This window comes from Melozone crissalis, unplaced genomic scaffold (genome assembly GCF_028551555.1).
Source record: "Melozone crissalis strain CALT ecotype California unplaced genomic scaffold, PUWL_Pcris_2 ptg000042l_1, whole genome shotgun sequence".
In the NCBI taxonomy this organism is placed as follows: Eukaryota; Metazoa; Chordata; class Aves; order Passeriformes; family Passerellidae; genus Melozone; species Melozone crissalis.
The window spans coordinates 35,467,586-35,480,159 of NW_026535820.1; the positions used below are offsets into that span (position 1 = coordinate 35,467,586).

Sequence of the window (12,574 nt, forward strand, 5' to 3'; positions counted from 1 at the left end):
TTTTATGGCTTGGGACCATTTTCCAGCATGATTCACTTTTTTAATAGCTTGTATTTGCAAACAGTACTTTAAACATTAAACTGCCTCGTGCACATGTTCTATTCCTTTGCTTCTTTCTATAGACCAAATATATTCTTTATTGGCTACAGACTGCAATTAAAGCCATACCTATAGGTAATTATGCAGTCGCCACAGTTCCCTAAATGAATCCTTATCTGGAAGCTACTCTTCAGTAATTTTAGCTCTGCATACAAATGAACTGATTATATTCACTTTGGCCACACTGTGCTCTGTCTACAACAGAGCTGTGAAGCACGTGCTCACACTTGGGCTATGAAGTGGGTTGTGCTGTGCTTGTTTTTCTTACCTCGACCTAAATGGGTGACATACCACAGCATACAGCGACACAATAAGTGACATGAGTTATCTTTCACAAAACTGGACCCATGAGCAGTACCAGCCCAACTGAAAAGGAGTAAAAAGTCTGCCACTTATGTGATGTCTGTTCAGGATCAAGCCTCAAGTGACTTCGGAGGTTGCAGCCCTGGCCACTGCTTCGTCTTTTGTAACTGGTCTTTGAAGGCAAGAAAACAAATCCCAAGAGTATGATAGATACATATTCCCTATGCTATGGCCAAGAAATAGATCCTTTTCTAAAATATGTAATCCTATTATTTTCCCCCTACCACGAGTCTTATTCCCCCCATGCCAGAGCCAGGTAACCCCAAGGGCTGCAGCAGCTGCTGTCAGAAGGCAAGAAAAGATACATGTTCCTTATACAGGAGAGTCATCAGCAATGTGCAAACCACTTAAACAAGAATCAAAACCAGAGTATTTGCTGTTACACATCATTCTCCCTGGGCTACTGAAAAACTGTCACTCCTATGTATTTTCAAAAGGCACACGACTGCTGAGGTGACTTGTCACAGCTGAAAAGCTTATGGTATTCCTTTCATTTTACTTTGAGGCATGCTATGCAATGCAGTAATCCCAACTGCAAAATACCATCACAGATCCCATACATTGATCAAGCATATAGTGTTACTGGGCTACTTACAATTGCAGCAGCCATGAAAAGGCTGAGAAACAGGGGGAGGGAAGAATATCCATATGTCTGTACTTTTTAGGTCACACATATGGTGGATTAGCTGTGTTTGGCATGTGAACTTTCAGCAGAAGGTTGCTTATTTCACACTTGCTGTTATGTTAAGCACACTTTTTTCTTATGCCTACTAAAGAATTGTTTAAAAATCCTCCTCCTGATTAAGCACACAAACTGAGACATAGGAAACCAGAGAGCTTTTACAGAAATTTTGATATCAAGAGCACTCAGGTGTCGTGCACAAGCTATGTACAAAGAGAACAACGGCAGATCTCTCTTTAGAGCCACATAGAAAATCCTGGACTTGGCAAGTCAGTGATGGAACTCCTGTTAGCATCACTGATGCTTTAGATGTGTTTGTGCAAGGCCTAAATTGATGTATCCCCAGCACTCAACAGGGAATGCCCTACTGCTATTAAATCCTGGCACAATTCTCCACAAAAGACTGCACTTAGCCAACACAATTATCTGGGGTAGCAGAATAAGATGCCTCCAAAACCCAAAAAGCAGCCCACCATCCACACTGACAGCACAAAACACAGCTAGTGTTAGGCATAAGATATGCTTAATACATCCACATTTGGAATTATCTGTTTCCAACCATCTGTAAATAACAAAGGAAACATCAAGTGCAACCAGGCAAAGGAAGACTTGATGCACGCTGTGCTCCAAAAAGCGAGCAGCACAGCACTGCAGCTGGTGCTTCTGGGGCAAGGCTTAATGAATTCCTAACCTGAGAGGTAAGAGAACGCTTGGTAGTTGTGTTAGACTTTATCCCCACTGTACAGCTCTCAATCCACACCTTCCCTGCTTTTTAGGAAGGAAGCCCTTCCTAGGTTTCTGCCAACATCACTTCCAGTGTGGGTACCTTTTGCTGTATCCAAGTCCTCCCAGGAAAGGAGAAGGGAAGAGAAGGCGGCAAGGTGAGAAGATTTTTAAGTCCTCAGCAAAGGGATTGCTGCAAGGAGTTTTGTAGGCAAGAAATAATACTCAACCCAAATCAGAATCAGTTTTTTACTGTGTGCCCTGTTCTGCAGCATAACACAAAAGGAGCAAAAGTATTTTCATGTTCCTGACCCTGAAGGGACCATTTATAAAGCCAATACAAACAAGAATAGCTTTGCTTCTTACTCCTATGACATTCATATTAGAATGGGAACACATACTAGATTCATCTGTCTCACATACAGATGCCCCATTCTCAAAAGCAAATAGCAGCTAGCAGGCAACCTGTGGAAGAAGTGATACAGATTAAAGAAAGGGAAAGAAATATCACAGGCATAAAGGCAGAAAAAGCCTAGACTAGCAAGTGGAAAAGAAAAGAATGTAGAAAAGAGAGAGGACAAAGATGTGGAAAATGTCCTCTTTTTTATTCCCACAGGACAATGCAGGAGCTGCAATCACCATGGGGATACTTTCTACATGAAGTAAGGATTAAATCTTAAAGGCTGTCAGATATATACACTTTGGCACATAAACCCAAGCTTTTTGCAAAAATCTCACTTTAATATTGAAAACCAGCCTCTGTTACTATGGTGTATGAAAGCTTTAGATGGCTTACATCCTCCCTGCACAGAAAATCTTCCAATAAAAGACTGACAGAACTGGCAGCAACCCTGAGTCCTCAAACAACACCCCCAGACACCACATCTTGCCATCAGAACCACTTCACTATCACTGAGCATGCTTGGATGAATCACAGCAAAATGAAGAATTCCCTGCTCATAGAAGGACTTCTACACTTTGAATGAAACAAACCAAGTGCAAGACAGTACCATTGAATCCCAAGAACAGTATGCAGGCACAAGTCTTTGCCAAAGTCTTCAAAAGTAGGGCAGGAAAGATGTAGAGGCTTTTAAAGAGTTCATATTCACATATTTCAGCAGCTTTTCTAGAAAAGTTACTAAAAACCTCAGAGTCAAGCTATTAGAGAGGAAACACCCCATCACCCAGCAGCCCTGAGAAGCAGCATGTACCACCATTGCCTAGGAAAAAAAAGGCATATGGCTCCTCCAGCTACAAGAAAAAAAAAATATAATTCAAGTAATCTTTTTTTCTAAGCTCCTCCTAAAAATACTATAACAAATATATCCTTAAAATCACAAAAAAAAACCCAAAAACAAAAACCAACTTATAACAAATATATCCATTAAATCACAACTGTTCCCAAATATTTTCAGAGGGGAAAAAAAAAAGATATCAACAGACAACCACTGTACATTTTTACATTAATGAATAAATATTCATGACTAGTTATTTTTCTGTAATGGTACAAATTATGTGCACAGGAATCTTGTGGAGTCCACACATGCTCTTTCAAGCTTAGGAAACATGCATGAAGAAAAGGTTAGAAGCATCTCATGCTTTACTTAAACTTTGCAATCTTTCAGCTACTGTTCCTAACCAACAAAAGCAACATTACAACTACAAAAGTTGAGAGATTATAATATTAAACTTAAGGATTCTAACTCATAGATACAATCACTTTGAAAATTAATCTAAGCAGACACAGGCCAATCCAAAAGAAACATAGGGTGCTCTTTTTTTGGGATAACAAAAGGACCAATGTGCCCCCTGGCAGGAGAGAGCCTGCAGCCAAGGCAGGCAGGGAAAGGCAAGAGCCCAGGAGTCTGGCCACCCACTTCCACAAGCTGTTAAGTGCCACACAGAAGCAGAGTGACAGACCCATAGAATTTCTTTGGTTTTGTGCAGCATCCCTGTTTCTTTTTGCTCTATTGCAGCAAGGTCACAGATCCTATACACAGCTCAGGGGGACCAGACCTACCCATAATCATTATCTATGATGCAATAGGAACATAAATGTAAGCTCCACTGAAGAAACAGAAATGTGTTGATGCAATAATGCTTCTTAGTTTAATTTTACATCCAAGTATCACTGACTGTGACAGTAAAGAATGAGTTTTACAAGCTCTGGTATAACATTAAAACCAGAGCCACACTCTCCCGCAAGTCTCAAGTATGAATTTAACTGCAGCATCCCAAGCCTGAATTATTCACATAAATTCTAGATAAGATTGAAAATATCCTTGAACAGAATTCTAAACATCATTAGGTATACTACTACCGTCTTGCTTTTCTTTTTTTTTATCAAGGAAAAGCCCCCACATTTCTTAAACCAGAAAAAGTATGTAGCACAAAGCAAAATGATCAAGAGAATGAAAACTTTAGCTATTTTCTTGCATGATTTAAAAGGTATAAAAAGCAAGTGTTGCAAGTGCCCCAGTTTTAAATTAACTGGGGTAATAATCTGAAAACACTGTCACCAGAATTAAAAAGCAACAACATAATGCAACCTGTGATGTGGTTAATGTAGGAGGTTGCCAGTAAAAGACAGCTAAAAAAAGACCAAAAGGTGGAATTCTAGGACTGAATTGAATCATAGAATAGTTTGGGTTGGAGTGAGCCTTTGAAGCCCAGGCAGTCCAACCTTTCTGCAAAGAACAGGGACATCTTTAAGTAGATCAGGTTGCTAGAGCCTCATCCAACCTGACCTTGAATATTTTCTGGTTTGTGCCATCTACCACTTCTCTGGGTCACCTGTTCCGGTGTCTCACTATCTTCACTGCAAAAAAGATTCTTCAGTATATCTAACCTAAACCAACCCTCTTTCAGTATGAAGCCATTCCTCCTCATCCTCACGCCCTTGTAAAAAATCCCCCTCCAGCTCTTTTGTAGCCCTGTTTGGGTACTGGAAGGTCCCCCTGAAGCTGCTTCCTGTGTGGACCAAAAAAACCCAAATTTCTCAGAATTAAAATGTCACGTGTTTTTGCATGTAGGTGTCTCATAGATGGTGCTTCAATAGCTTATATTTTTTCAAGTGTACCTTTCCAATAAATAGAAATGGTGTTATTTACTTATAGCTTCAGCAGCATAAAACACAGCTGAAATTTGTCAGCACTATATGGAGATAAAGGAGAACTGATGAGATTACTTTGATGAATTAATTTTAACTACACTATTAAAAAATCTCAATTCTATAGATAGATTTACTAAACCTTCCTTGGAAAAAATCTGAGCAGCTAGGAGCAGTGACAGGACACAGAATGTTACAGGCCACAAAGCTGGTCTAAATGGTCACTCATAAATCCCTGTTAAAATGACTGGTTTTTATCTAAGATAAGTCTTAGCTAAATGACTGCTCAAATACATCTGATTTTAGCAGATTATTGCAAAAAATAAATAGTTTTGGCAAAAGCATTCTCTACACTTTAGCCTTTGCTACTCACAAATCTCATATGTCATAAAGAGAAACCATGTTAAGCTTTAAATAATTAATGGAATACTCAAAATAGCAATCCATATACAATATTTAGTAGCTGCAAAGGGCAATCATAACAAGTCCTGTGCTCATTCTTACACACAAATTTACAGAGAGAAGCAAATCAGAAACTCCAGCGAGTTCTACAGCTTCACAGTGATACAAAAGTCAAGCAAGATTCTGACAATGCATCTAGTGAAAATAATCCATTGTAAATTAGTAATAGTTATTGTTTCTAAGTTTACAATTCCTCCTCAAGACATATATTTCCTTCTTGGTTAAACTGCACATTGATAAACACCTGAAACTCCTCTTTTGCATCTGGTAGAAGAAATATAAGAACAAGCTCTTTAGTTATAGGGATTTGCATCTCTCTGGCAAGGTGCAGACTCCAGGGCATTGAACTACAGCACTTGGAAGTATTTATAGATCTCATGTTAAACTCTGCAGGACCCTAAACAATAAGCTAGAGTTTCAGATAACATAGAAACATCTATTTCACATTACCTATTAGGTTTCCAATATGAGCCTATAAACACAAGTATCCTTAAAACAACAGCTGGAGATGCTGGAGAAAACCCACATTATTTATTATCAATTACATTTATGGGTTGAAAAAAAACAAAGGCAAAAGGAAGACTCTATTTAGCCATGTTTTTTTCTTCACTCAGCAGAAAGAGAAGCAGCCTTTATTTTGGGCAATTTAGAACCTTTCATCCTCCTTGTCCGGCACCAGAGCTGCAGCAGTAATAGGGCCAGTTTTCCTGAAGCTTTAGGGCTGCTTTGATGTATCCCAGCATGGATAAATCTGGCATGCACCAGAACAGTGTAGTGTCTTCCCATCTGCAGCATATTCTCCATGAAAGCTGCCTCTCCTTGCTTATCCCAGCACCAGAGAGATGCTGCTGCGTCTCATAGGTGCTTGCTGCTGCAAAGGCCTTTCAGAGCTCTCTGAATCCTCCCTCCAGCCATCGCTAATCTGTGTGACAGGAACAGTCTGGCACTAAGAAAGATGAGGAGCCACTAAGCACAAAATCACTTTGCACAAAACACCTCTCCCTAATCTGTTCTGAACACTTGATCTGGTCTGCATCCATTTCTGCTCATCCTTTCGTATTTTTCTCGGTGCCCTACCAGCCTGTGGCATTTGAAGTGTATGTATGCTTCTTACATAGATGCAAAGTCTGTAATTTGATGTGCACTTCTTCTGAATAATCAATAAAAATTCAGTCACTTAAGAAACATTCTTGAATATATCCTTCTAATTATACATCAGACTGCATTTCCATGCTACTCTGACACAACGCTGACAGTATAATCCTCTCCATGGCAGCATATGGTATAATCACAGATCCTGAAAATATGAAGAGCAACCAATACTTAAGCAGATGCTTAAGAGCCTACCACACATCACAAGTATGTAAGTGACCCAGAAATAAAACATCATAAATTCCACAAATGTGGAACCACATATTACCAAAAGATTAAATATTTCATACAACCACTCACTATAATGAGTGTCTGGAGTCATTCATCTGCCTTTCCTAACAAGGGTAAGTATTTTTTTCACTGTTCAGGAAAGCAGCACTCTATGAATAATTGATTTTTAAATAATTGGTATGATGTCCAAGTTCATGTAATTAAATCTCCTTTTGTCAAGACATACCACCAGTAAATGATTCCTAAAAGGGAATTAGAAAAGACAACATCAAAACTTAACCTCTGAAAATCACTGAACTAGAATATTCTCCACCACTAGGGCAGAGAGACATTTTGCTTACAAATTCCATCTTCCCTCATCCAACCTTGATCATGTATAGATCAGTCTGTTCGAGTTCCCATAAAAATTATGTGAAAAAAAGGTAAACAGAAATGTTGTCATCTAAATTCTATCCCAACTGGAGTCAGTGGCAAGACTCCCATGAACTTCAAAGACAACGGGATTTGGCAAGGGTTAAGCATTCCAAATGGCCTCAAACAACAGATGGACATTTGCTGCAGTTCAAAGGCATGAGTTCAAAGGCATTGTGCCTTACTTATGCTAAAATCTCATCCCAGTTTGTCTAATTGTGGAAAGGCCATTACGTCTACAAGTGAGGGACTGACCCCTCAGAGCATCATGCACACTACCATCCATCTGCTCCAAAACTGTGGTGGAAGTCAGCTTACTATGAGAAAAACGAAACAGTAAAAAGTGGCTGTAGTGGTCAGAGGATGCCTATACTTGGCAGCAATCCAGCAGTTTGCAGCAGATGCTGGAGAGAAGGGATGCATTGCCTCCATCCCACATTTCAGTTCACTTCAGTCAAGAATCTATATGGAATATTTAACACTACAGAAAGACATATACTCATGATCACAGCTAATTCTTGCTTGGCCTTGGTTTATCATTAAAGGACTGCTTTTGTTTTGTTCAGTTTAGAAGACTTACCTTATTCTACTAAAATCATCTATGGGGATCTACATATTATTAATGAGAATTTGATGAACAACTATGTTCACATCCAACTAAAATGAGGAATTCAGAAATTTTTTAAAAAGCAATTACTTATTGATCTCACTCTTCTGGCATCTCTCCGACTTATTTTATTTAATTAACTTTCCTATACAATCTGAAAACACTGTTCATGGGTTCATTTCCTCAGTTTCCTCCAAATAGTTCTTATATGCAGAATAGATCCTCAGATCTATTCAAAATTGAAATATTAGGATATCACCATCCTGTAGAAAGCAATGCCATGGCATTCTTTGAAAAGCCACAAATTTCGATTCAAAGACAGGAAACCCTCTACCAAAGAGGAAGGGTTTTATAGGCTAAAGAGTGGGTTAAAAACACTCAGCTAAGGGCAAAAATATCGTGCAAAAGGACCTGGTAAAGTTTGAGAAAATATGTTTGCATCAAACTCAGTCAGCTGAGTTTACCACACGCCACAGGCAGAGTATCAGGTGCTGGACTACACAGGCTGCAGGTACAGAGGCATCTGTGCTGGCTGCAGGCACAGCCAGCTTGGACTCAGAGCCCACAGACCCAGGCTCACATGGCCAGTGTCCAACTGGCTCAAGTGAGTATTAGCTCTCTGACATCTCATCTCAGTGTAAGTAAAAGTTACAATTTTATAGCATAATTTCCATGTGTTTTGTACTATCTATATTTGCTTTCCACAGCCACACGTGTCACTGTCCTTCCCTGCTCTGTCTCCTTCCACCACTGATAATTAGGAGACTCTTGCATCAATTGAGTGGCAAATTGCAGAACAGAGGGGATGTGGTTGAAGAAAGCTCTGTAACATCTCCATGAAACAAAAATACTTGATTGAAATTGAGAACACCATTCAGTGAGCATAAATATGAACTTTAAGTGGTTCTTTGCTCTAATACTCACATCAGCTTTGCTGTATCCTCTTTTGTAAACTATTTTTATATTCCCAATGCATGGAAGCCAGTTCAAAGATACTTCAGGCTTACAGAGCACTCCAAACTGCTTCAGAGTTACCATTCAACATCTTCCCAAAAACATAAACCAAAAGGATCCTTTTGTTCTGGATGACTCTGACTGAAAAATGACTTGGATTTACCCATCCCACTATTCTCTCTGAGTATCCACAATTTGGAATCAGAATGATCTAAAATCAGGCAAGTTATTAAAGGCTCTTTAGCAAACTGACAAACTCTATACAACAAGCCTTGACAGCAAAACATTTCACCAGCAATTTGACAGTTACACTTTGGAATTGAGGACCAAGGCAACTTCTCATTCACAAAGAGTTACACTAGGCATTTTCCTTATAACAGTATATTCTAAAATGCAAATTGAAGATTAGTGCTTACAGGTTTATCATGAAGTCGTACTTCCTGTCCTTGCAGATAAAGTATGCCTTAGACAAGCTGTCCAATTACATATTTTTAAGATGTAATAAAATTATTGTTACTTTAAAGTTCATGCCCTTGTGCTTAATGTAACATGGATCTAAGCCACCTTTTGTCCCACAAGCTATCCTGCCCTTATCTGGATCCACAGAAAAACAAAAACAAGGGATGTGTTGCACTAGCTTAAGATGTCCTGTACCTGTGGCTGGTGGTGAAAGACTGCAGTGAGAGAGCTCTCACATTTCCCCTGTATTTCATGACTGTCCCTGCAGAGAAAGTCAAATGTAAGGCTGCAAAGATAACATTTCTTGGCTTGACCATTGAACAAAAGCAAGCATGAAAGTACAAACCACAATATTTTTGTTTGCATTCATCTCAAATGCAAGTTTCTAACAAATCTAACAAAAATTAAATATACAGGTTTAAGCACTTAGAAAAATATGAAGGATCCACATAAATACAGAAGTAGAAAGCATCCAATGTTCTATTTTAACCAATGTCCTATTGGATAGAGCATTTCCTTAGTCATAGGTAATTTAAACCCATGACATCCCAGGAGAAATCTCACTGCTAGCACATCAGTTTTTCTAGAGTGGCATAAAATTTAAGACAGGATTGCTAGTTCTGCCATTATACATGCACTGGAACAGATGTGTGAATCAAAACCTTCAGTCTTTCAAACAACATACACTTGCTTACTCGCTTGATAACTATCTCAGCTTTGGGTGACAGAGCTGCAGAACTGGAAAGCTATGCCATCCTTGAAGTCCACAGACAGAAGACAGACAGATTCACATCTTTCAGGAGAAAAACATTATTTCAGGTAATATCTTATGCAACTCAGAAGAAGGGAACAGTCTCATAATCCTGATATTGTTTGTGAAAACAAACAAACAAAAATATCTCCCTCCACACTTCCAAAAATAGGAGTGTCCTGGATTTCCTCTGAGCCAAAATTGGGATACATTCAGTCTGACTTTAGAGGTAAAACACAAGTCATTCAGCAAATATTCAGACTCCTAAACTGACTTTGCATCCATTAAGTCAAAGATAAGCAATATATCTTCTCTTTCTCTTTTCTCCAAGCATTGAGAGAGCAGGCAGCAGGGTATTCCACTTCTTTAAAATTATATTATTGGAGAAAGTTAAAGTCTTGAAGTTCAGAGATGAAGATGGAAATCACAGATCTACAAAGTCCACAATGCCATAATTGCATATTTAATATTTCTTCATATAAGCAAATGAAACCTGAAGATTTGCAAAAGCAGAAGCATTAGCAAGCAGCCACGAAAATGGATTTTCATACTGAGAACAATAAGCTTGATAATGGGGTTTCTGCAGAGGAACTTAAGAAGCAACTGTCCTGGTTGCAGCCAGGACAGGGTTAATTTTTACAGTGGCCAGGAGGGAGCATGGCTAGGACAGAGGTTATTCCATATCACCTCACATCATTTTCTGGGGCAGTAGCAAGGGAATGTCTTCCAGGGACGTGGTTTCCTTCTGCCTGGGTGTTGTGTGGCAGAGGGAGTGGTCAGGTACTGTCTCTTGTTGAGGGGGTTTCTGTGTGAATCGTTCACCTCTTCCTTGCACCCTCTCCCATTAGGATTGTTGCTGTGCAGTTTATTGTCTTTTGTCACTGCTGTTTCCTGTGATTTGCTCTTAACTCAACAATGGTAGTCTTAACTTTTTGTGCCTCCAATTCTGCTTTCTGTTCTGCCACAGGGGAGGGGAAGGGGAGACAGTGGTTTGGAGAGCCAGTGGGAGAACTATATCATGCAGTATCACTCCTGAACCACAAGGCAAGTTAGGCAAAACTGAGCAAACCAATTTCCATCTGTCGGTGGTTAAACCAAGTTTTAAGGCTCAGAAGAGAATAAAGGTTAATGTTTATGGCTTTATAGAGATACATTACTTTTCCTATGTTCACTTCCTCTTCTGTCCTCAGTAAGTGACTCTTGGAGTGCTGAAACTTCCATATATCTACTTATCCTCGTTAACTTGGACAGAACCTCAGTCCCTTCAGACCATCAGTTATAGTTGCAGTACAACAAAGTAAGGCATATTCTCCTATTCAATCCCTAATCTACAATTATTCGAGCATCAGATCATCATTGAAAGAGAAACAGTTTTTGCATAATTAAAACTGAACTCTCTTATGCCCTTTAGTTATTTCAAATGGCCCTTGGGAACTGAAGGATAATTAGTATGACCAATATCAAGAGGAAAGCAAGCTATAAAATTCATCTTTATACAAAGGCTTTAACTCATCACAGGCACATACAAGCTTCAAACAGCAATGACACTACAAGTTACATAACTGTAAAATATCAGTCTACATTAACAGGTCAGTACCATTTGGCCGTGCTAGAGCATGTATTATGTTGTACATGGGAGAAAAATAGGAAATTGTGTCTGCATTGAATGATTTCTCTCATCTTCAGATACCAATATTTGACCTCATGCAGTCTTCTTGTTCCCTAAAGCACTCTGGAGGTTAAGTACTCTCTCATCAAATCTCACCCACAATGGGAATCAAACAGAGGTGCTTTAATAGCAAACTCTCTGAACAGTGAAAAGTTTACATTTGTTTGAGATGAGGCTCTAAGGATCCTAAGGACCTCCTACCCCTCACAGAATATCATGTGACTAAAAAAATAAGGTTTGTACCCATGAAGAAAATTACTCATACTATTCTAGACTTAGCTTAATTTCTCCTGCTCCTTCTTATCATACATGAGAAATGCTGGAACAGAGATTGTACTAACCAGGGCCAAAAAATATGTAGAAATAATTTATGAAATTTAAAAAATTGAGGGTAGGGAAAGAAATAGATCTAAATGACCTGCAAAAGGCCTTTTGTCAGTATTGTCAGTAGTCAGATTCAGCATGGCAGTGCTCTCTCAACAGCGCTCTTCTCAACAGCGATGGAAAAGAAATGTCAGAGTATTAGAGAAAAAGCAAAGGTAATGAAAGCTAATGCTAACAGTGCCTTACAGTGAAGGGGACCAATTCTGCAGCAACATTCATCCCTTTGGACTAAACAGAGCAATCTGCAACTCTTGGCAATAATCACCTGATTATGATGTGCTGTGTACACTCTGCTTGGGCAGGGAAAAGCCACAGAGCTGAGAAGAAGAGAATGCCAATGGAAACTCTCAGTGTCTTTTCCATTTCAGCAGAAATTTCAAGCTTAAAACTGATTCTTTTCACAGATAAACAATTTTTTCCTGAATTTCAGGTTAAAAATAAATACAAAAATAAATAAATCTGGCTACCAGTTACTGTGGATCTTATTTTGAAGCATCAGATTGTTTTGTTTGATGCCT

At 39.0% G+C, this 12,574-nt stretch overlaps 1 protein-coding gene across 12 annotated transcripts in view; it reads right to left on the minus strand.

Moving 5' to 3' along the window:
* Window positions 1-12,574, minus strand: part of LOC128942722 (poly(rC)-binding protein 3-like) — a 495,488-nt gene that overhangs the window by 353,179 nt on the left and 129,735 nt on the right. The window lies entirely within an intron of this gene.